At 39.2% G+C, this 26,485-nt stretch overlaps 1 long non-coding RNA gene across 1 annotated transcript; it reads left to right on the forward strand.

The window, feature by feature from the left end:
* The first annotated feature begins 21,496 nt into the window (after positions 1–21,496).
* On the forward strand, positions 21,497–25,857 carry LOC144983643 (uncharacterized). The gene is made up of 2 exons (XR_013647399.1): positions 21,497–22,634; positions 22,697–25,857. It is a non-coding gene; the product is annotated as an uncharacterized LOC144983643 (long non-coding RNA).
* The last annotated feature ends 628 nt before the right edge of the window (positions 25,858–26,485 follow it).

Genomic DNA, 26,485 nt, shown 5'->3' on the forward strand with positions numbered 1-26,485 from the left:
CCACTGCCTGTTCTCTTGCATTCTGGGTCCTCCACCACCAGTTTCTGACAATCTCTAAAATGAGCGACCTTTGTCACCTTTCAGGCAGATTACTCAGCAGTGTTTTACTTGGTTACTCCCCTAGGGCGGTTCATTTAATCAACTCACCTGTTCAGCGTCCTATTTAAGTCCAGGTGTGCACTTGTTCATTCTCTTTCTTTACCGCAAGCGCTGCGTGCGTCGCCCCACCCTCCTCCCCGGCTTCCACCTGTGAACTCCGTTAGGGGTAGTTATTAACCAAAGGTTTTATGGAAACATTATCTCATGGAATTATCCGGAACCTTATGCCAGACGAAAGGAATGTGAATGCCCAAACTAAAAGAATGTGAAAATAACTAACTTTTTACTGCATGAGTTGTCTGACTGAAATAAAAAACAATTGTGCAAAACTGGGCAAAAAACACAAACTTTTTTTGTAAACATAATGTAATTTCAGTTTTGAAACATCCAGGTGTTATTATCTTTACCTATTTAATCAGGTCGACACACCTACAGTAATTTACTGTGTCCTCTGAATTAATTTTACTCCCTTAAGTTGCAAAATATCCCTATGTTTTTGATCAATTCTCTCCAACTTTACTGCATGATCTCAAATCCTGGACATAAACAGACCATTAAACCTCAAAAAAAAAAAATTTCTCTTTAAATACTGCTATATTTAATTTTTCGAGTTCTGTGTGAGATATATAAATATAGAAACTTCAGTACTTCAGTAAACACCTGCCAAATGTTGTTTATATGCACACAGCTGTATTTCTATCTGAAAGCAATGGCACCTTCCAAGTGTTTAATTATAAAAGGCTAAAAGACGTTAACTTTTAAAACCTTTTCCTAATGTATGGTAAAACAGAAACAAGCTTTTGAATAAGGTTGATGAGCGTATGAACTTATTGTAGCTTTGTGATCAATAAAATGTGATGTTTGACCTGGAAAACAAAAATCTCAGGGAGATTTTTAGGTTGCAGATAAATTGTAAAAAAAAATTGGACGTGTGCCAAATTTTGATGCAATTTTTGTGCTTTTTCCTAAAATAAAAAGTGTGTTTAAACATTTGAGCTGCAGTCTTTTATAAAAAAAAAAAAAATCTGCATTCATCTTCAGTTAAAATTATAACCCCAAATTCTTTTTGTGATTCACTGATTATCCACTTAAAATGTTCTAGGACACCGAAAAGAAAACTTACAAGCATATAAGTGAACAGATGACTGCAGATAAGACTTAAAAAGCATTTTTGTCTAGTCTTAATACTTTGAGTGGAGTAGAATGATTGTAGAAAACCAAAAATCAACAGGAGAGCAAAACACAAACATTAAGATAGTCCAGAGGGAAAGCTCTGCACATCCAGAGAGTTCGTCATGTAACTCAATTTCTTTTATGTCCAGGAACATCATGAAGATAATGGCTTTCTTGTCAAAGTAACATGGGATTGCTGGTGTGAGATGTTGGCTGAGCCCAAGCACAAATCTACTGTACTTGACACAGCCTGGGTAAAGACAAAGATGGCTAAGAGTGTCGAGAAAAATTGGACTGAAATGTGTTCTCGAAGGGAAGAGAAAGAATAGAGAAGGAAAGCGCAGGAAATCCATTCAAGGATACAGTAAATGTAAAGGAGGAACAGATGTTACAAGGGACAGATAAAAAGACGTCCTTGGGGAAATGCAGTGGGTAGAAGAAAAGCTGAAAAGAAAGTGAGAAAAAGTACAAGAGTGAGAAGCGAATTAACCAAAGAAAGATAAAATATTGGAAAGGATGAAAAGAGAGATGGGATGAGTCTGTGAAGAAAGGACAATTAATTTGACCAGTGGTTCAAATGAGACCCTCAGGGGCAAAAATGGGACGAGGGTGTTGGAATGAGATACTGCGTCCAAAAAGACATGAGACGAGAAAGGAGAAATTATATATACATGCATTCAAAAAGTTCCATCAACGTATTTGAAGATCCAGCTTCAAAGAAGGAGGAGCAAAAACAGACTGGCTGAGTAAAGTCGACAAGAAGAAATAATACTAACACTTTCAATTTAACAGTTAAATAAATCCTGGAACCATGGGGAGGAAGAAAGGATAGCAGAAAGATTTACTGGCGTTTGCTGCAAATCTGTATTTCCAAAATGTTTATTGAAATAAGAAGCGTTTTTAAAGTTTTAAAGAGGAAAAAAGACATAGAACTCTACCCCCCATAAAAAAATTAAGTTAATTCAGTATGTTCAATAAGTTTAAGCTTTTGCATACCGGTACTTAAAAATCTGTCTAAACGACATGATTCAAAAATGTGTTTTTTTCTGTTTTTTTATTAAATCATTTATCCACTTTCCAAAAAAAAATTTTTTGAAGTTTTTCTTGTTGTCTTTAAATGTTTGCTGCAAACCCACTTAATAATAGATTATATATATTTTTTTTCTTACCATAACATTAGCAAACCATATAGTGTTTTTGAATGTCAGGTGCCCAAATATGATTTAAAAAAATAATCGCTCTCATGAAGTTTTTTGGGGTTTTTTTGCCCTCTGAGGCTAAAGTGAAAAATACTCTCATAATACATTAAACTACAATTGAAAAATGACTTCATACCATAAAATTTACCTTATGAAGGTTTAGTTTCCCTGAGGATGTTTGAAGACTGACAGTGAAGCGGCTCTGTGGGAAACGTTCGTCCCTCTGAACATTATCTAAGGTTTTTGAGGCCAAAGCAAGTTCAACAGCCATTTCATCTATTTTCTGTAACCCTTGTGCTATCCTAAGCATTTTAACATTGGGAGTGGGGTCATCTAGACCCACTAGATAGTGCGCTGAACCTTTTTTTAAATGATTTGTGATCTTCACTGGTGTCCATAGATTACATGAAATCTTTCCACCTTTATCCACCTTTGTCATGGTAGGGAGAACCAGTCAAAGTAAGGGTGGGGTCATCTAAGATAGAACAAGGGTTAATGGACCTTTAAACGTTATATTTTCTTCTGTTATTGTAATTATTTTTCAATAATTTAATTAAAGCATAGTTCATGATCTACTAGAAGACAAAAGAGGGTCAGGAGGTGTTTGGGTTAGGATTATTTTTTTTAAAGTTCTTTGTTTTACTTTTGGTTTTTCAATTGAAATATGTTATTTGTCATTTGTAAAGCAGTTTGTGTTGCCTATTTGGGAAAAGTGCTTTATAAATTAAGTTTGATTTGATTTTTCTTGACCTCAGTTATTTGTTAACTTCTCTTCTACTGTCATCAGTTGTTCAGATTTTACTTTCCTAATAAATTTCATTTTCTCAAACGTAATCATCTAATAAGTGATGTTCCATAATACCTAACTTTTGTTGTTTTGTTTCATTTTTTATCACTTTGATTTTTGCATCTGACATTTTATCTGTTTGTTTTTTTTGCATTCTGGTTTCTGGAATTTTGTTTTGATTTCTAAAATGCACTTTTGTTTTTATCATTATAAATTATTTCACTTTTCGTTTGTAGTGGTGATCTTTAATATGTTTTTGCGTTGAGTGATTTGTTGGTGTGATTTGCACTTCAGGGCCACCATAGAAACCATGGTAGCACAAAAAATACAAATAATGCAACAAATTAAATCGAGAAAGTAAGAAACAGAAGGAGGGCTGTCTTCATAGTTTACTTTTTATGTTAAATTTAACAACTGGTGCTCACAGCAAAGTTTCCTGAAAACCAAACCACGAAAAAGCTCCAAACCCTAAAAACGTATCTAAATAAACTTTTTCTTTAAAATAAACTGCCACCCTGTACTGATACTGACATGAATTAAGTCCTAACCGTTTTACCACGACCACAAGACAACGGTGGTCATTTCCCAGGTGTCCCTCCAAAGTCTGCGTTTGAGAGATAATAAGGCAAATGCGGGACAGAAGAAAACATCATCTATATTAAATGTGAAATGAGTCCAGTGTGTTACACCAAATCAGTTTGCCCACCCATCCTAACATGGCCATTGAAAAATTACACAGCCAATAAGAGCTTATCATATAAGCCATGGGAGAGGGAACCATCAATCACAGGCTGATGACAGCTGGGTAATTTAAACTTCAGCCCGCCTCAGGCTGGCGTGTGTGCACTCGGAGTCGTGTGTATGTCCATGTGAGTATGACGGTACAGTATGTGAGAGTATGCTCCTCATCTGTTTTTCGCCTCTTCCCTATGTGTGTGAGCGTACAGGACTACTAGCACTGTGCTGCACAGCCACTGGCACGTAATGAGAGCTTTATGTGTTTTCATTACTCTGTGCCAGACAACAGAATCACACTGAGAGCTGTTGGCAGAGACGGAGGCTGGAGGAATGCAGTCAAATCAGATTAAGGAGCCTAGATGTATGGTAGCACAGGTGAGTAAGTAGGCTGACGGAACTAACAATTTCTGGCTGCAGGGACCAAAACAAACACTCACACAGACAGAATGTAACCTGTGTTTAGGTCCAAGCAAAACGTTGGTGGCCCCAATTATATCCTTGCCTTTTATCTATAGAATTAAACACCATTTACAATCTGACCTCACAAAAACGTAAAACATGTGACTACAAACAAAAAACCTGATCTTGTAGGAGAAGCAATTTAGACTAAAAACTAAAAATCACATCCTGAACAAAAACATTGAAGCTGAAGCTGTGCTAATTTATGCAGTGTGGCTGCAAAAAGAGAGGTGCGAAATTAAAAATAAAGCGACAGGTTACAAAAAGGGTTAGCACGTTCAAGCAGAACAATATTTAACCTCGTTGGCTCAGATCTGTAAAGTATCCCTGATGAGTTTGGCCTCAATCCAGACACATTTTATGGCTTTTTCTTTTGCCATAGGGTCAGAGCTTCTCTCTCTCTTATATCTATGAAAGGACGGCAGCCTGTCGGACTAGTGGGAGCCATGCAATTATTGCTGGTAAATTATGAATAGGGGGATGAATGACAGGAAATGAGTTGGAATGAGGAAAAGAAGAGGCTGTGGTGTTACTGTGGGGACTGCAAATACTTAAAGCAACATCCAGAGAACGTCTCATGCAGCTCATATTAAAGCCAGACTTGATGACCAAGTGTTTTGCTTGCAGTATCTTTAAACACACATGCATAGAAGCTGCACTGATCAGCCCTTCATTATAAGAAATGCTGTGCTCTACTTGTAATGGAATCTTTTAATTTCTAAAAATTTAAGGCAGAATTCTTCACTGTGTACAGTAGTCTCAAGCGAGGAAAACAATGGGAACGGGAGGAAAAACAGTCTTTCATTGTGGGACTGTGTATGGGTCACTTTTCCATACAGATTAAAAATTGCTATTAAAGACCAACTCTGAATTATTTAAAAAAAAAAATCATTTTTTGCCGTTTTAGACATATTTCTGGACGATTCTGACGATTGAGGACATACATAAAGAAAATGAATCTTAAAATGACATTTCTGAATATTTCTTCAGTAGCTCAGTCTGTTTAGTTTAGTTTAGTTTAGTTTAGTTTAGTTTAGTTTAGTTTAGTTTAGCAATCAGCTCTTGTATTTTATAACAGATTTTATATTTTTTACAATGTGAAGCCCGGTGAGACAACTGTGTTGCAATGTTGGGCAATATAAATAAAACTGAATAGAAATTTAAAAAATGCAGTTTGAAAAAGAGATTATTTGTTACGTAGAAAATCTGCTGGGTGGGAGAGACGCAGAACAAAAATCTGGATAAAACAGCAGTATCAGACAATAATTAAAATAATTATAAAAGTTATAAAACTAACTTACAGCAACACGTTTCTTTAACATGATCACTAAGATTCCTTTTAAAAACTGTTTGAAATAAAAGTGTCCGTTTTAAGGTTTTTTTTTGCAAATGATTCCAGTCTGTGGGTGTTGCAGACTGAAAGGATAAAAAACCCAACAAGGAGTTTGATTTAGGGACTATAAACAGAATAAGTTTCGCAGACCGGGTGTTGTACAGAAGATGGAGGATTTCTGGTGACGCCACGTCCTCCTGAGACTTTGTCATCCATTCTCAAAGCCTGACGCACTTGGTCTTTGCGTCAAGACCGAAGCAGCACCACCTTCCTCTGATGCATTCATCTCCCCGTGCATGCCTTTCTAAAAAAATCATTTGCATTTCTCTGCTTCTGAGTTCACAAGTGGATTCATGCGACAGTGAACATACAAACACACAAACACAATGCAGTCCCGCTTTTATCACTGCATGTGCAAAGCAGGGTGCAAACGTGCTTTTATGTTTTGACATTCACTTTGTAACAAGAGTCGGTTTTGCCAAACAATGTTAAGACACCAAGATAACAGCATTCAGAGACAGAATTTCTTGTCAACAGGGAACATTTCACAGAGCACAAACTCGTGAAAATCTGCAATATTTTAGCCTTTTGGACAATTCTAATGAAATATCTTCAAAAAAAGCACAGAAAAATGCTGAAGATATAAAACTTTCAGACCAATACTCTGTCCTCAAACAACACAAAGCTTTCAGGCAAAAGTCTCAAAAAGTAGAAGTTATGTCCTTTGTGACATTCAGTAATGTCAACACAAGGCATCGTAGATATACATACACCTTAACCTTAATTAAACTTGTGAATCACGATCAAGTCCGTCCACTGGAGTTCTCAACAGCTAAAAATTAATCAGTGTCAGACATTCGCAGGTTGAGCGACATACTGAAGCAGATTCCAATGCCAGTCAAGTCTGGAATGTATTTTTCTTTTCTCACCTTACATCTTTAGCAGTAGGATCTGTGGAAATAATCCCCACAAAGTTTGAAGACCCAGTCCGATGAAAATTGTGTATTTTTGTGGGGATTTTTTTTGCCATTTTTTACAATGATGGAGGAAATAAATAAAGAAAATTAAGCTTATACTTGCATTTTTGACTATTTCTTTACTCAAATGTTGTGAAACGGGAGCAGACGAAAAATGCGGTTTAACATAGATCGCATTTATTACGTGAAAAAAATACAACGGACAGGTCACAAACTCCCTGCTCTGCTTCATTCTGATGCATCCACTGACGCAACGTCTTCATTTTCCTCATCTGAGCCGGAATCTGGCTCAAAACTGTACAACTGGATAGCTCCAATTTTGCTTACTATTTTTGTGGCACCGCCAATGTTAGGTTAGGGATGTGATGGGCTGCAAGCTAGCTGGAGAGTGTGTAAACAGAGGGCTTGGTTCCTGCTCTGCAGAAACTATGTCGTAGAAAAAACTATTTTTGCGGGGGCTAAAAACAACATGATCATAGTTGAAAGTCCACTTGGAGTGCTTTTTAAATAGCTCAAAAGATGATCGGAGTAGGTCTTTATCTAAACTTGATGGTCCACATCAGGATGAAAACAATGAACAGCTCTGACAAATTTTTCTCAGTGCAGAAAAAGATTGTTGCTACGACAACTAATTATCTTTGTACTCAGGAGTATTTTAAGCCCAGATACCTTTCCATTGAGTCAAACTAGTCGTCTGCCCCACCAAAGAACCTTAGTGTCTTTGGGGGTCCCATTTTCCTTCCTTTGTAAAAACTGGCCCCGCGCGCCTACAAGTAACTGCTACTCTCAGTGACTTTTACCCGTATGTTTTTTTTAACCAGCCCTGTTACTACCATATTGCTGCCGTGTCACTGCCACGTCACAGGCACTGTTTGGAGTAGAGCTGTGACGGTGTGGGATTTTTGATCACCGTGGTGATGAAGCAGCAGATTTTGTGTTTGGAGTTGCCGTGTCGCAACTCCAAACACAAAATCCCCCCGCGGCCGCGTCGCAAATGAATACTGGTACAAGTAATAATTACAACGCCGTATTCATTATTAACAAATAACAGTAACAACTAACTAATGAACTAACTATATAGGTGTTGTAGAATGACTGTGTGTGTGTGTCAGCGTGCGTGTTTAAGAGGAAGGAGTGCGAGCAGCGCGACAGTGAGTGAGAGCGTGCACAAGTGTTGGGGGTGTATGTTCATGTTTGGTGTTACGGAGTGAAGGAGAACAGTAACAAAAGGTTTCCCCCAGAAGAACGTGATCGATTATTTGTTAAACCGCTCTGGAGTAGAGCTGTGACGGTGTGGGATTTTGGATCCCCGTGGTGATGATGCGACACCCCACCCTAAACACAAAATCCTCCGGCGGGCAGCCGCGTCGCGGACTCAAGAACGTACGCAGCTTGTTATGGAAATGAATAGAATGGAAATTCCCCCAAAAGCCCTTGAAGTCTGAAAACAGGACTTAAAAGCAAATTATTAGCAAAGATGATTGTGTTTATTATACTTCAAATCACGCACCATATGGTGATCGTCACACCCCTAGTTTGGAAAGAAAAGCTCAGGTATATTATAAGAACTATTAAAACTCTTTCTGTGTACCTTCTTTCTTTGTAAATGTATCATGTGTTGAACCTTCAACAGATCTGAACTTTTTTTTTCAAATGTTGTTGGTATTGATATCAAATGCTTTGTTTTCTTTAATAAAAGTATTTTTTAAATCCCTATTTAAAATGTTATAATTCCTTTTTGTAGTTACATTTTTATCATTGACCATTGACAGTTTTATTTTTTACAGTATGTTGTTACTTTGAGATTTTGCAGCTTGTTAAGAATATATCTGTCTTTTTGATGAGTTTCTATGGTAGCGCAGGCCTTTCACCATGACCGCGGTATGTAAAAAGGATTTTTCATTGCTGCTCATGCCGAAAAATGAACAACCCACAGTGACGAATGAGCAGAAAGAGGATCCACAGGAACAAAAGCAGAGCAACACAAAGTGTGATGTAACACTTGTTTGCGCAAAGAAAAAAAAGGTAATATCTGAGAGGTTAAACTAAAGAAATGTAGAATGACAAGATCTGTACTGCTTTCTACAACATTTCAAAGGCAGACTTGCAAGAGGAGATGGTTTAAAGCATAAAATAACAGTAAGGCTAAATAAATGCCAGAAAAAAATAAGTTATTGGGTGAATTGCAGCCTCAAAAAACCATCAAGGAAAAAAATCAAAGTCTGCCACTGTTGAGGCTCTTGGCCAGTCGGAATGAAGCAAGACCCAGGGCTATAAATCACTATGGTGTCCTCCTTCACCATGAAACCCATGAAAACGGTGCTGCCCATCTCATCATTTTCCAGGACACAACGAACTATCTTCATTCTCACTGAGCGGATGAATAGCCCAGAGGAACCCACCTACATTGTCAAGTTTCCATGCTCAGGCTCTCTGCTGCTCCATCAGCCGCCCACACTTTTAATCTCTTCATTTGATATACTTCTAGAAATTCTTGTTCACATGTTTTTTTTTCTTTCCCTTTTTCCAACTTTGTGTGGGGCAAAAAAAAACAGGTTCTGCTCTTTTATGTAAAGCATGTCAAAGCTAGGTTTGTTCTTGGCAGATGGTTTTATTTTTCTGAGCTTCAAACATTATTTGTGTTTTTGGTGTCAGGCATAAAAAACAGCATTTATGAAAGACAATTGTGCAATGAAGAGACTACATACTGTATTGATCATTGGATCATTCTTGGTAATGTTCTCCTTTGAGTATCCTGTGAATACATCTGTGCTCAGACAGCTCGGATGCCGTTTGAAGCTGTTTTTTTAATAACAGAAACATAAAAATGTCTAAGTACAAACTGTTTTTTTTCTGGGAGTTTATAAGGTACCTCTGCACTATTTCAAGCAATGCATGGGAATTTATTACACTGAACTAGAAAGTAACTTCACCGATTGGGGAGTTCTAGGTATTTTGAACATGATACCAAGAAAACACTTTTCAAATTGAAGCTGCTAGCGTTGTTGCATGGTCCACAGGTGCCACCCACTCCTGCCCTACCCACGCTCTTTTTCACTCACTCTCCCCCTGCTATCCTTGTCGGAACTGCACGTGAGAAAATTCATGAGAAAAAAAATCTTTTTCAAAATAACAGCTTCTCTGTTGGTTTCATCTCCATAGCAACCATTGTATGCTTTTGGTTGCCTGTTGGTGAAGAATTACGACGGAGTTTTAGGGCCACCAAAAAAAATAAAGTAAAATTACGAGATTTTATCTAGTAAATTTAGGAGATAGAAACTCAGAAATTTACGAGTTTTTATCTCCTAAATGTAAGACTTAAAATCTCGAAAATTTACGAGACAAAAGTCATAGATTAACAAGGAGAAAACACCGAAGTTGTCTGTTTATCAGAGCCTAGCTTCAATATGAAATATGTGGAGCCTTTTGTGAAGCTTTATTTCTGGATTATCATAGGTTTAAAACAAAGAGATTGTGAACCTTTCAGTGACTCAAAATCAGATTATTGTCAGTGGAGCCGGCTTTCCGGGGTTCAGTTTCAGTAAAGCGGAGTTTAATGTGTAAAATAAGGAGCTCAGAGACACGTTTGGGTGTAGAAGACCGCTGTAACCTTTATTCTCCTTTTCATTCACACTTTTGTTTTTATTGTACAAAACGTAAGTACACTGACCAAAAATATAAACGCAACACTTTTGTTATTGCTACCATTTTATATGGTATGAGCTCAAAGATGTGAAACATTTTCCACATACACAAAATAACCAGTTCTCTGAAATATTGTTCATAAATCTGTCTAAATCTGTGATAGTGAGCACTTCTCCTTTGCCAAGACAATCCATCCAACCTCACAGGTGTGCTATATCAAGATGCTGATTAGACAGCATGATTATTGCACAGGTGTGCCTTAGACTGGCCACAAGAAAAGGCCACTCTGAAATCTTCAGTTTTGTTTTATTGAGGGGGTCAGGGGACTCAGACAACCAGTCAGTATCTGGTGTGACCATGAAGTGCGACACATCTCCTTGGCATAGAGTTGATCAGGTTGTCTATTGTGGCCTGAATGTTGGTCCACTCTTCTTCAATGGCTGTGCGAAGTTACTGGATATTGGCAGGAACTGGAACACGCTGTCGTATACGCCGATCCAGAGCATCCCAAACATGCTCAATGGGTGACATGTCCGGTGAGTATGCTGGCCATGCAAGAACTGGGATGTTTTCAGCTTCCAAGAATTGTGTACAGAACCTTGCAACATGGGGCTGTGCATTATCATGCTGCAACATGAGGTGATGTTGTTGCATGTACGGCACAACAATGGGCCCCAGGATCTCGTCACGGTATCTCCGTGCATTCAAAATGCCATCAATGAAATGCACCTGTGTTCGTCGCCCATAACATATGCCTGCCCATACCATAACCCCACCACCACCATGGGCTACTCGATCCACAACATTGACATCAGAAAACTGCTCACCCACACAACGCCACACACGCTGTCTGCCATCTGCCCTGAACAGTGTAAACCGGGATTCATCCGTGAAGAGAACACCTCTCCAACGTGCCAGATGCCATCGCATGTGAGCATTTGCCCACTCAAGTCGGTTATGACGACGAACTGGAGTGAGGTCGAGACCTCGATGAGGACGACGAGCATGCAGATGAGCTTCCCTGAGACGGTTTCTGACAGTTTGTGCAGAAATTCTGTGGTTATGCAAACCGATTGTTTCAGCAGCTGTCTGAGTGGCTGGTCTCAGACGATCTTGGAGGTGGACATGCTGGATGTGGAGGTCTTGGGCTGGTGCGGTTACACGTGGTCTGCGGTTGTGAGGCCGGTTTGATGTGCTGCTAAATTCTCGGAAACACCTTTGGAGACGTCTTATGGTGGAGAAATGGACATTCAATTCCCTAGCAACAGCTATGGTGGACATTCCTGCTATCAGCATGCCAATTACACACTCCCTCAAAACTTGCGACATCTGTGGCATTGTGCTGTGTGATACAACTGAAGATTTCAGAGTGGCCTTTTCTTGTGGCCAGTCTAAGGCACACCTGTGCAATAATCATGCTGTCTAATCAGCATCTTGATATGGCACACCTGTGAGGTTGGATGGATTTGTGTATGTGGAAAATGTTTCGCATCTTTGAGTTCATACCATAAAAAATGGGAGCAATAACAAAAGTGTTGCGTTTATATTTTTAGTCAGTGTACAATACGAAAAACAATTTTACAAAATAAACTTCAGATATGCCAGGGGAGCATACATTATTATTTTTGGCAAATTTTATATTCATAAATGTAAATTTTCTTCATCTTCCTTTTCATTCACACACCATGAAGTTCATCTGTGACCTTACGTCATGAACCTGTCATTCGGACACCAATGCGGAAGTAAACGGTGTTACATACGCCCTCTCCTGCAGATGAAGCGTCCCGTTTCAGCATGAAACAATAAAGAGGAATGAAAGTAATCCTTTATATTAACATTACAATATTGAAAATGCCAAAAAAAAAGTGCTCCTCCTCGGACGGAAGAGTCACACAGACGTAGAGATTTTGGTCTTTGGTGGAGGAAGAGAGGATGAAGGTGGACAGCTGCAGGGACACCGACAGATTCATCAACGGCTGCAGAGATCCTGCAAACCACCCATCAATAAATAAAACTTTAATAAATCAAACTAAGGAGCTTCCAGACGTTTGGAACGTTATCAATAAACATTCAGCTCACCTGTTCAACAAAGTTTAGTCGGTCTGCTCTGCAGCTGCGCGGCGTTCACTTGCTGCTCTGCATGCTCACTTCCACATAAACTTTATCTCGTTTTTTTCTCATAAATTTACGACTTAAAATATCGTAAATTTACGAGTTTTTATCTCCTAAATTTACGAGATAAAATAAAATAATTTTACTTTTTTTTTTTTTTGGTGGCCTTAAAACTCTGTCATAATGAATAGCTCATTCGATGTCTTGTTTTTTTTTGTTTGTTTTTTGAAGAATCAGCAAAAGTACATGTTTGTTTTTTCTTGGCAATAGAGGTTTTAGTTAACCAAGGCCACATTCCTAATATATTTACCAGGACTTGTATGTCATATCATTTCATTCAGCTTGAGCCAAGGATTCATGTAAACAATTTTCACAATATTCCAGTAAATATTTGCAAGTAGCAGGGGAATGCCACTTTGAGAGCTCGCAAACATGTGAAAATCGTCAACATTTTACACTTTGCCACAAAATGGCCGCCTTCCTTTGGACATCCCAAACACGTTTTTTATTTTTCTGTGGATTTTTAAAATACTGTTTTGAGCCCCTTAAGAGATTTTGGTGCCATTCATTTTTTATGGTTTTTGACTGCTGTGATGTCATCACTGGGGAGGCTTTAACTAATATGCCCCAAATTAGATTTTGGTATGTTTCTGAGCACGTGGCAGAATTTTCGCTCAAACGCACAGTAAAAATTGCTATAACAGCTTTGGTTCTTGCAGTTAATGACTGCTGTAGGCCATAATTATTGCATTTTATTATACGAATACAAAATCCAATATTCTTCAGTAACTTCTTCCCTAAAATATAGAACACTAAACTTTGACCAAACAGGATTAGAAAACCCAGTCAGCCACCTTTAGAGCTTCTGGGAGTTCAGAAACTCAATGACTGACTGTCCAAACTGACACCAGCCTCTGCTGTGATTAACTTTATGCCTATGGGTCGCAAAGGTGGCTGAGCCGTTTGACCCAAAAGAAATTAAAATATGCCTTTAGAGAGGACATCTTAGAAAAAAGAAAAGAAAGGGATGCCTTTGGGTTTTTTTAATCTCTTATTCTCCTTTGTCCTGACCAAAGAAGTTTAAATGTCCTAATTAAAATAAGGATCCTGCAGAGGACACTGAGAAAAAGTTAAAGTAAACATAAGAGCAAAGCTGAATCAGGAATAACTATGGGAAAAATTGAAAGTTAAAAAATTGACTGTGATGCTTCTTTCAGAATCTGCATCACAGGGATTTCTGAGATAACAGAAGTTAACACGATGAGAAAAACCTGTTTAGAATGAAGAAAAAAGTCAAAGAACCAAAATTCAAGATGTGTTAATAATGTTTGGATTATTTTCTATGCAAATTGAAATCAAAGTAGGTGTAAGAAAACCTGTTTTTTTTATCATTTTTAATAATAGATTGGGAGGAGATGACCAATGTTTTCTTCTCTCTTGTTTGAACACAAATAATCCTCATAGAAAGTTTTTTTGAGGTTAGAAATGGCTTTTTTTTTTTGGTAAAAAACACATCTGCTTAGGAAGCTTTTGTCATGTTTTGATGTTTCATGCTTTGTTATGGTTGAAATTCTGATGTAAAAAGATTTCTGAAGCAAGCTGGCTGGCTCCACCACACAAAATCCGGGTTGCATCCAAAATTAAAGAGCCTGTGTTGCATCTGTCAAAGACATCTGTCTTCAGCAGCTGCAGAGCTGGAACTAAACTCAATGACGTGTGTCTACCAGGAATCCACACCTGCAAAAAATCCACAGTTCACCCGTATTTTAACATTTACTAATATTGATAATGTGCAAAAATCAAACACAAAAGTTGGACTTTTTTTATAACATTTTATGTTGAATGTAATATGACACTCAAAGAAAATACTTTTGGCAAACATAAACCAACATTTTCAACATATGAATGAGAGGAAGTCACGTAAAGGTGACAATATGTCGATCTATAATAATTTGCTGACTTTTATTACGTTTTTTCTCCATATCACAACATCTTAACGACTTTGTGGTCCGAGTATCCATCAAATTCATAGCTAATAAATCAACCATATCAGTAAGAAGTCTGGGGCTGTAAAGTGGCTGATAATTCACAGTTCCTAAAATAAAGCACAAAAAAACCACACAGAATCTTCTTAACCCCACGGAAGGCTGAAAATATTCAAAAGCAAGTGGGTTCCCTTCCAGCTGACCCTCCAGCTTCAGTCCCCATCAGTGTTGTTTAAAGATTTTTGGATTACTGATTTTGTCAAGCTTTATTGGGTCAGATGTCAAATTTTGTGGCACTTCGTGGAAAATCCTATTTTAAATGTTCCCAATTTACCATGATTTCATGTTGAATGACCCTAATAAGCCTGAAAGTTTGAAAAAAGTGGATTTTTGTATGATATTCTAGGATCATCTTTGCTGACAGGGAAGAGGAAATTGGCGCTCCAGCACTCCAAAGCAGTTCATTCTCCACTCAGAGCTGCAGACATGGACGTCTCTGCAGCACATTGTGTCTCTACATCCTCTAATAGTCTAATTCAGCTATGCAGTTATAATGCTACATGTGGAAGAAGCCCAAATCCCTGGAGGTATTCAGCAGTGAAAATGAAGATAATGAAGATACAAAAATATTTTATTTCTTTTCTTTTCTTTTTCCTTTTTTTGGTCTCTGTGCCTCCTAATGAGATGAATAAAGGGGAATGTTGCAAGAGGAACAGCAAGATGTCCACAGCCGTGTTCACGCACACAATGCATACACACAGCCATGCACTTGCCTGCAGTGAAAGCCCTAAACCACAAAGCATTTTGATTAAACTGTCATCAGCATCTGCAGTTGTCCCTGCCTATTCTGTGCTGGAATCTAATGGCCATTAGACTTAACAGCAATGGAGGAGTTTAGAGTAAGCAATGCTGATGTAACACTAATGGAGATTTCACTGCCGGGAAAATCTTAATGTGTAGTTTCACATGGAAGCAGCATCTGACTAGCTTTTGTGTTATTACTTAGGAAGACCATATGACATTATCTTGCTTTAATTTATGTCATTTAAGTTCTTTTCTACTTACCAGGTTCCTGCAAAAACAAGGTCATGCCTGGTCTGTGTGTTGAAGTTCTCTTCTTTTCAGAGTTAATTTCTTGTTCAGAAGTTGATTTCTGTACAGTTACTGTAGTAACACACATGCAGAATTCAAAATGACGTTTTTATACATCCTTTTGTCTTTTGATTACTTTGGATGTAGTTGTTTTAAATAATAATGAAGTACATTAAGTCATCGGAAGCATAGAAAGTAAATAGCTTTTACATTTTAAGAAAAACAGTCATAAAAGCAAAATAAACATTTCATTTTTCGAAAGGTGAAGATAAAGGTGACATGACTTTTAGAACATTGGCCCAATAACCACATGCATTAAATCTTAGTTCTACTGGTTTTATCACGTTTTTGTAAGAAGAAAAGGTAAAGTTTTGTTTGGTTTTTGATGTCCTACACATCTGAAGCATACAATCACGTGACGGTAGGAATTTCTGAAACATGTGTTAAAGAAGAAATATATTATAAAAACTAATCACAACCCCATAAGTCTAAATTTTAATTATTTGTATCTTTACATTATTTAATTATTACCCTATTTTAAAATGTGTGGACCACCTTTTTTTTATTCCAACAGTACCAACAGCCTTTCTAAATCAGTGATTTGAAACTTCTGCTTTTTTCTGCATTGTGTTCTAAATCCCCGGCCTTCATGTGGGACAGTGGTTTCAAAGAATGTCGTACACATTTTTTAAGGTTACAGCAAAACAGTGGAGGAGCAAAGTAAATCCTCCAAAGAAACATAACAATCCTAAGTAAAGCAGCATCCACTTTTATTTATAGAGTGGCTTGAAGTTCACCAAACCAATAATGACATTTGTTAGCAACTATAACATTAAACAGTAAGAAGAATTTAATTATTTCACAAGTTGCACCAATTTTGTTAATTAAATTTTGGGGATTCTTTTAGAAACAAGGATAATTTGTCCTTTTTTTCTGAAAAATAACTGAACCACCTTGGGTCTAAATTCTGCTAGTCAAACAGACTCACTTTGACTTGCAGGGAAATAAGCATACCTTCTTTAATGACCCACTACAATGAAAATACTCTTTTTGGTGATTCTAACATGTTCTTGTAGCATTTTTCTCATGATGGAGGACACATTTAAAGGAAAATTAAGGTTCAAACTGCATTTCTGAGTATTTCTTTGCCATTTTTGTTGCCCCAGTTATGTTAGCGTTAGCTAATGTTGGGGTTGTGAAGGGCTCTAAGCTAGCAGAAGAGAGTGTAAACACTGGGATGATGGGAAATGAAGGCAGGTTTACTCTGCCACACCAGTTCCACCCACAACTCGGAGGCAAAATTCGAATGAATTTATACTATTTATTTCTTCTAGAAAAAGATGCAGATTTTTTGTTTGTTTTTTTATCATTAATAAAATTCCACTGAGACAGTACCATTATTTTCAATGGATCAAAAGATGATTGGAGTGGGTCTTTAACCCTTGTGCTATCTTAGATGACCCCACCCTTGCAGTGACGTGTTCTCCCTACCATGACAAAGGTGGATAAAGGTGGAAAGATTTCATGTAATCCATGGACACCAGTGAAGATCACAAATCATGGAAGAAAAAAGGTTCAGCGCACTGTCTAGTGGGTCTAGATGACCCAACTCCCAAAGTAAAATGCCTAGGATAGCACAAGGGTTACGCAGAGGCTCTTTTTGGCTCTAATTCCTTTTGTGTCGCACAATCAGGGTAAGGTAGGGACTGAAAGTGTTTTAAAAGCTATTTCTTGGACTATGATTAAACTACTGTACTGTCCAAATAACAGCACCATCTGACTGATAACTGGCCAGGGGTGTGAGGACACCACACACCGAGCTGTTTTGATGACTCAGCAGGGAGTTGACTTTTTCTTGGCCGCTTCACTCCTGTCTTCCTTTGGGCCAAGCAATTTGGCACCAAGCGGTCTCTAGCAAAACTAATCACCTTGGGTTTTGAACTGTTTTTTTTACTAATCGTTTTTCTCTACTAAATGGCACGTATGTTTCATCCAGCGGCGTTTTCTCCGGATCTGATTAAAGTTCATCAAAGTGCCAAACAAATTTAAGTGGCTTAAAAATCACCTTCTATAGAGAATAGCAGATGGAGCAATGACAACAAGGTTAATTAACTCATTATCCTGCTCTTCTCTACATTGCTGCCTCATTAATAAATGACCGTTAAGGGGTGGTCGGTGCTTACAGTGAGGTTATTGGGGTGACCGGTTGATGATATTGTTTTGGTCGGCCCACATGTCCATCTATGGATCCATTCATAATTCCATTCTCTACAGCTTATCCAGAAACAGGTTGCAGGGTCAACAGAATGAAAAATGATCTCCAGACCTCCGCCTCATGGATCGTTTCTTTAAGAAGTTTTTTTCTTTTTGCTCTTGCAACAGTCTTCTTTGGTCCTCCAAATACAGTTGATGTATATTCTATAAAGTAAAGCCACCTCATGTTCCTTTTTAGTTCAATAATATAAAAAAAGGCTTTTTGTATTTGTACAAAGGGAATGTTGGACCTGAACACTGTTTTTTTCCTGTTTCACATTCCAACTAGAAAAGCTCTAGATGTCAAATCTGTGCAAAAATGGATTGGCACTGCAACAGTGAGATGTCCTGTGCGTCTCAGTGCTGCTCAGCCCTGCTAGATGCCGGATGTGCAAAAATCCAGCATGGGATAGCTCAGTTGGCTGGGTGTAGGACTGGTGCGCAGGAAACCTGGATTCACTTCCCAGTGGCAAAATGAGTTCAAATCGAGTGTGAGGGGTGCTTAGGCAAGACCCCTCATGCAGCTGCAGTTGTATCAGGTGTAAAACTCTCTGCCAAACCCTGTAAGAATCAGTAAAAGCTGATTCGCTGTGGTGACCCCTGATGGGATATGCTGCACGGTGAACAACAACATGGAGGATTTACTCATTTGAATCAAGACCTGAACTAGGTTTAGACAACTTCAAGAAAGTTGTTCTTTGATCAGATTTAAATTCTTTCTCACTGAAATAAAAAAAAAAAGTTTCATTTGGTCTTATGAGTCCTTAGGAGATTTTGACTTATGTTCACATTTAGTCTGAATAAGTGATTTTAATTCCTTGATTTTAGATATAAAAAGTAAAGAACAGTCCACTTTTTTTTTATTAGGTATGGCGCTGAGTGGCACGGCTGCTACAGTTCAAGGAAAATATGACCATTACCTGTGAGAAGAAACACCAGCCAACGTTCTGTATAAGCAAACCAGGAGTACCAAAGCCCAACCCCAAACTAAATAACAAAAAACAGCTCCAGTCTGTTACAAAGATGATTTACCAATTTTAGCATTTCCAAAAGATTACTGTTCAATTAGACAAGAACTAGTAAATTAGATTTTTACAAAAAAATGGACTCAACAATCATTTAATTCAGAAGGTCAGACCTTAAAATGTGTTAAAATCACTCAAAGAATACTTCCTTTCCTATCTAATTAGAACAGATTAAACTCTTAATTCATATAATTGGACTGAAAAATGGGGAAAAAAACTTCCTATGGCACTTTTCTGCTGGCAGTACTAAGTGAACTGCTCATTTCGCTAACATCTTTGTCGCAATGTACTAAAAGATATACTATGAGCTCAATACTCTTGTCATTTGTCGTCCTCGTGCACTCCTGCTGAGCAGAGAATTGATTGCATCTTGGCACCAGAAGTAAAGAGGCGACTACCTGGCTGATGAAAGCAGAGCTGATTCAGCAGACATTCAGACAGGTAAGGTGACTCATTTTTAATATTCTAAATGAGTGTGTTATTAGTTTACTCTGATATTATAACTGTGAGTAATGCATTGCCATGCATTACTGTATTAAGTCTTATTCACAACTGCCCTAGATCAGAGACAACTCTGTGAGCCCTTAACCCTTGTGCTATCCTATGACCCCACCCTTACATTGACGTGTTCTCCCTACCATGACAAAGGTGGATAAAGGTGGAAAGATTTCATGTAATCCATGGACACCAGTGAAGATCACAAATCATTGAAGAAAAAGGGTTCAGAGCACTGTCTAGTGGGTCTAGATGACCCAACTCCCAACATTAAAGTGCCTAGGATAGCACAAGGGTTACGCTACGCACACACCGGGCATGTGACACACAGGGATGGGTATGGTTAAGATTTTATCAATACTACTCCTCTTATCGATCTGGTATCTTATCAGTATTCTTATCTATACTTTTCTTTGTGAAAACCTGGTGGCAGAAGACAAATGACAAACTTTGTCAATGGAAACCATTCATTCTCCGCTAGAATGTGGTGTATTTTTGTGTGGTGTTTGGACAGGTTACGGGTGTGACCGCCCTTACAAGCCACGTTTTTTTTACATTTGCTCTCCTGCTCGCTCTGCCATCGCTCTGCCATCCGCGTGCATTTGTTGTCACTTCTCATTAGAGAAATATTAGAGCGGTAAAGCAGCCCGAAAAAGCAGTGAGGAAAGGAGGGAGAATTGCCCGTCCTTTTAACCCACATCGAAACAAAGCAGTGTACGCTGTGTCCGCGCTTTTGCCACACCCCTATGCCAGCCCCATTAACAATATCATCAAGGTCTGAAACTTATCGGTCTGGGAAAAATTGCCGACGTGGCATCAGCACCAAACAGTACCAGTTTCTGTAACGTATCCCTATTGATGCACGTTCAATAGGGATGGGACTTGGAGTGAAATGTCATAGCGGTGCAAATCGCATAAATCTTTCTCCAGGCTTTTTCTTCACAGCTCTATTCTGCTGTTTGAAGGACTTGGTGTTGTATAATTCCGTCTGGGCACAAGCCGCAATTTTTAATATTTCCTTCATGATACATTTTCAAACAACTGGCACTTCTGTGTTTTAAAAGGGACGCCATTCATGATTCACAACCAAATTAGAGTCCTTGATTGGTCAATGTTTAACTGGTTAAACTTTTGACGCTCATCCAATGGCCCTGCATTTTGTACGTGGAGCACAAAAAATAGACATACAAACTTGCGTAGTGACACGTGAACACAGACGTTTTGAACGCAGAAGCCCAAAAAGCGTATTCATAGTCTTTCATTGAAACTGGTCACTTGAACGCATGTTACTGAGCCTGGTGTTAACATAGCAGTAGAGAGAAAATGCTCATGCACATTTTTTCTACGCCATGCAGCGGGAGACAGGTCACAGCGAACACTTATACAACAGGTGAGGGTAAGTAAGGATGAAATGAATTGCAGCCACGTTATGGTTTCAACCCCTAAATTCTGCACATGACCCCGCTCATGCTGTTCAAGTGGCAAGTGTGTTTCTTGCCTGCAACCTGGCAAGGAGAATGTCTAACAGCCGGGCTGTTAAAAATAAGGAAATTACAGTTTGTGTAGACATCTTACAGATGTTCTACAGACACTTGCATATAACCTGCATACCCATGCGTGCAATATTTGCGCACGGTCAGTAAGGAGCCTGCACATACACCTTACTAACAACTAGAGTGTGGGGTAAGGACACCAGCATCACTCGTATATCATAAGTGCGAGCAACTTACATTACCCGTAACCCTTGTGCTATCCTAGGCACTTTAAAATTGGGATTTGGGTCATCTAGACCCACTAGACAGTGCTCTGAACCTTTTTTCTTCAATGATTTGTGATCTTCACTGGTGTTCATGGATTACATGAAATCTTTCCACCTTTATCCACCTTTGTCAGGGTAGGGAGAACACGTCAATGTAAGGGTGGGGTCATCTAAGATAGCACAAGGGTTAAAAATACTTGCATACAACCACAAGAACTGAATGGGAGCTTAAACTTTATCATTGAACAACCTCTGTCATCATCATGAAGGGATGAAACAAAGTACAGCAGCAAGTTTGATGCCTTCAGATCTTTCATGCTCTATGTTGCGTATTTAAGTATTGACATAAACCAGGCTCTCTGGGGCTGCTGTACCCTCCTGCTGGACTGTGCTTGCATTTTACTTCTCAAACATAGATGATGTAATTCTACACACACCATTGTGTGTGCTTTTCATTGACTTAACAACTGTGTAGAAGAAGTGACAACAAATATATATAAGTGTGAAGAATAGTTAGAAACTGCCTTTAACTTTTATTACACTAATGGTTTAAACTTAATTCACTGAGCATGTATTGTCATCTCAAAATTATATTACATTTGAAGAAAGCACAGCCAAACTATTGTTCTAACAGTTTCTTCCCATACTCCCTCTTTTCTGTGCATGTTTTCTGCTGAGCAGGCCTCAGACTTATCTTCACTTTAGCCTTGGAGCTTCTCTCCACCAGTAACCTGTGGGCGTGATTTTCACACGAGGTCCATTGGACGATCTTCTGAATATGCAAATGCAGGGTTTTTATACCAAGCCCATCCCTGAACTCTTTGGTTCGGACTTTGAATGTACCATGTTCATGTCTGTCCCCTTCGTGTTTGTGCGAAGTAAAACCTCCACAAAAGCTAAGTAACTGTCTCTGAGTCGTTATTCATTATTTCTGTGTGCAAGAAACTGACGGGGTTACGAACTAACACAAATACAGTCCTTTCTAGAAAATCCAGTTTCTTCACATTTGGTCCTTCGAGCCGGATGGCGCGCCTTGGACATCGCTGGAGCCCATGGGGAGGGGTTGCCCGAAAACCGAGCTCGGTCTGAGATCACAGCCTCAGCATTGAAACATCCGCCTTCAGGATCGGCGGCCCTCGCCCTTGGATCCAGTTGTGCCCTCGGCGTCGTCGGACCCTCATCAAATAGCGACGTTCATTGCTTGAAGTGAGTACGCCACACAGAAAGTCTGTCCTCTCTTTACTTGTTAGGGCCTTATGTTGACTGTGTCTGTGTCTTTGTGTGTGCGTGCATCAATGTTGGGGGAAGAATAGAGAAACGGCTGCAGTCCGCTGCGCGAGCACGCTGAACAGAGCACCGCTTGCAGGCCCCGCTTGCAGGCAAGGTGCTGCGCGTGCACGAGTCATCTTGCGCAGACGGGACAAGTGTGGTTCGGTTCGCGAGACCGTCATTGTAGCCGCCTTCCTTCCGCGGAGGAATGGCAGAATAGGGATGGAAGTGTAGGCATAAGTGTAGGGAAATAAGTCCTCCAGGGAAGGAGAATAAGTGTAGGGGCGTCAGTGTAGGCCGGAAGTGTAGGCATAAGTGTAGGTGCAGCCGCGGCGAGTGAAGCCGAAGAAATAGAGCCTTGGGATGGCTGAGTATGACTTTTGAGACGAAACGGAGCTCCGGGGAAAATGTGTGTGTGTAACGCTTTTATGTCTCTCTGTCTGTGTCTGAGTTTGCCCTTTTTTCGACAGCCCCTGTGGTGTGTGCTCGCTTTGATTAATGCCTCGTTCTAAAACAAAATAGTGACTCAGTTGACAAATAATTAGGTTTCTTTTCTGATTCTCCAAGCTTTTTCTGCTGATTAGATTCAGCGCTGGAGAATCCATAAACCGGGTTACTTGGGTGGGAGCTCTGGTTTCTGATTGAAATTGAGAACGTTGTAGCTGATCGTCGATCAAAAACCTCAAAAAGATGGGTGGGACTCATTCTCAAAATCTCACTAAAAAGAAAGACGGCACATTGCTCAGGTCCAGAAAGCTTTTCATAAAGTTTGGAAGTATGTGGAAAGTCAGGATCAGACATTAATAAAGTATTTGGATAAATGGGTTAAAGATTATGGATTTCATAGAAAGTTAAGCAGATCAAAGTGCAGGACAGAGTAGAAGGAGGGGGAGCAGCTTCACATATCAGAGTGCGCGTGCCCGAGCCTGCAGACAGGCTGATGAGAACTCGCAGAAAGGAGGGGTGATTTCTCCGTTGTAAGCAGAATATAACAGCTTTCTATGCTCTCCGAATAATGATAGGACGTATTTTAGTGTGTATTTTAGTGTTTAGGACATGGATTAAGGTAGATGTTCAGAAAAAAGCTATAGAAAGTATCATTTCTTACAAAGCAGACGTGGATCAGTTTGTGCAGGACAGACCTCCCACTTGTATAAACATGATCAGACTCGGATGGCTGGTGCAGCCTTTCCCTTTTTTTTTAGTTCACTCTCCCTGCTCATAAAGAGTTTGATTGCAGCCTTCTGACCCCACTAATTAGGTCCCTGCATTTCTGCTTGTAAATCAGGATTGACCCCTTAAAAGCATTCCTGAGGATATCTGGTCCACTAACTCGCCTTACATTTTTTTTAATGGACATGTCTGCTAATCTTTTGAAGTTTCAACTCTCAGGGCAATAAGTGTGGTAAGACTAAACTCCAGTTGGCCCAAGCACGGGTTAAATTTTTCGGGACATTTAGTTTCTGTTTCTAGCAAAATTATTTCTCTCCCTGGACCTCACCACCTTATCTGATCAGCCCCCACCTTCACTCACTCGCTGTAAGCTGCAGCTGCTTAAGGGGCTGATAGTTGTAACAATGTCACCTGTGATTCTCTTGTGCGAATTCTCCAGAATCACATGCAGTATGTTCCACTCCCTTCCGTTCAAACATTCCCATTAGTCAAACTGTTATCAGCCTGTTCATGCTGCTGTTAAAATGAGATGCAGTTCTTGTCTGTTTCACTTTCAATGTGTTTTTTTCGCAATTTTTATTTTTTTTATTTTTATTTTTTTTATTTATTTATTTTATTTTTTTCCTGATTTTTGTCTCTACTCTCATGCCTGGCTCTATTGACACCATTGATGATTTACATGATTGTTTGAAGAAAGCTGTGAGAACAAAGGAAACATTGAGTCTGCCTCCAGCTCTCTCCTCCCCACAGACTCTGCATCCTGACCAGAAGGCCCCTGTCGGTGACCTGCTTTACCCTGAAGACCATTTAACGGACTGATTGGTCACACCCGAGGTGGACAGGACCCTTCAAGGTTCTCCTCACCATGCCAACCGCAGTACGAATTGCTGTACGACCCTCCTGGATTCACGTAAGCCACTGTAAATTGCTGAGAATCTACAAGACTGACATTTTGAGACACATCCCTGGTTGAAGTCCAACTACGAAGTGTGGCACTACTCCTGGCGAGGGGCGCTCCCTGGTGTGTTTCCTCTAGCACTGCTCTCTTCCAGCTACAGTGAGCTTTGAACCAGCTAACATGGGTCCAGCTGTTGCTCGTGGTTTCATCTTGTACTTTTATTCCCTCTTCCTCTGGAGATCTCACTCACATCATCAGTGAGGTCAAGGCCCTTAAATCACAAATTTCTTCTCAGATGACTGACGCCTACTGGTCTGGGTCCCCAATTTATTAGTTTACTTCTGGTGGAGTGTACTGATAAAACTAGTCACTCCGGTCCTGTGTGTTGTTTTTCTTTTTTCTATTCGTCACCTGTTTGATTCCATGTGTCAAAGGAATGATCGCTGTCAGGCCGACTCTATCAGCACTATGCCTACAATTAACCTGGTTCGCATCCGCTCGTGGTTGAAACTGGTCTTTACAGATTTATTTTATTGTTTTTCTTTTGTTTGATTTGATTTTTTAAATTTTTTTATTTATTTCTTAATTTGTTTCTTGTTCTATGTAACTTTAATTAATGAAATTGTGCCGAGGTTTGGACTGGTGATGCATGCGTATCCTTACGGATGACTGCTGAGGGGCACAGAGTCGTTGATGAGTTTTGCCCTCCCTGATTGCTCAATGAAGGTTTCCTACAGATGGTATAAGTTTAGCCCTGGAGGTTTTCGCATCAACACTCATGTATCACCTACCACCTCTGATATGCTCATTTATTCACGTTGATTTTAATGTTCTTGTGTATTTACCTGTATCTCTACACCTTTGTTTTCGATGCAGAGCCGATATGCTGCCTATACTGAAAATCTTCGTGAAATGGTATATGGTTGATGATGACAGGAGTTCTGCTGACTTTCCATATATAATTTTGATATGACAAACAGGGGGGTATGTGAAGAATAGTTAGAAACTGCCTTTAACTTTTATTACACTAATGGTTTAAACTTAATTCACTGAGCATGTATTGTCATCTCAAAATTATATTACATTTGAAGAAAGCACAGCCAAACTATTGTTCTAACAGTTTCTTCCCATACTCCCTCTTTTCTGTGCATGTTTTCTGCTGAGCAGGCCTCAGACTTATCTTCACTTTAGCCTTGGAGCTTCTCTCCACCAGTAACCTGTGGGCGTGATTTTCACACGAGGTCCATTGGACGATCTTCTGAATATGCAAATGCAGGGTTTTTATACCAAGCCCATCCCTGAACTCTTTGGTTCGGACTTTGAATGTACCATGTTCATGTCTGTCCCCTTCGTGTTTGTGCGAAGTAAAACCTCCACAAAAGCTAAGTAACTGTCTCTGAGTCGTTATTCATTATTTCTGTGTGCAAGAAACTGACGGGGTTACGAACTAACACAAATACAGTCCTTTCTAGAAAATCCAGTTTCTTCACAATAAGAAATACATGTTATTGCTCTATAAATGTGTTTACATTTTCTATGGTCTATTTATCTTGCAGACCACAGAAGAGTTTGCAGTTTTTTTGTTCAATGTTTACACACAACACAGGATATTGCAGAAATAATACCTTTGGTACATTATGCTCCAGCAAATATAGCCATGATGCCAGATCTCCTCCATGCTAAAGCAATTAACTGGTGCAATTAAATCGATGTTAGAGATCAGTTTGTACAGAGGCCAGAAACAGCTTACTTATGTCAGAATGAGAAAAACAAAGAAGAAAAACGGGCTTCAGGCCTAAAGGTTTTAAAGAGATCAAGAAACCACAAAAAGATCAATACAATTATTTCATTAAATGGGCTATTTGTCACTTTACCAAAAGGCAATGCAGGTTTTTACAGAGGAAAAAAAAGAAAAAACTTTGCTTTTGTAAGTATAATTGTTTCTATATTAGGGGAGTATTTTTCTTTTATGTTGGAATGTTGTTAAGCACACCCTGCCTCATCTTCCGTCTTC

Source organism: Oryzias latipes, chromosome 14 (genome assembly GCF_053564925.1).
Source record: "Oryzias latipes strain Hd-rR chromosome 14, Olatipes_Hd-rR_3.1".
Taxonomy (NCBI): domain Eukaryota; kingdom Metazoa; phylum Chordata; class Actinopteri; order Beloniformes; family Adrianichthyidae; genus Oryzias; species Oryzias latipes.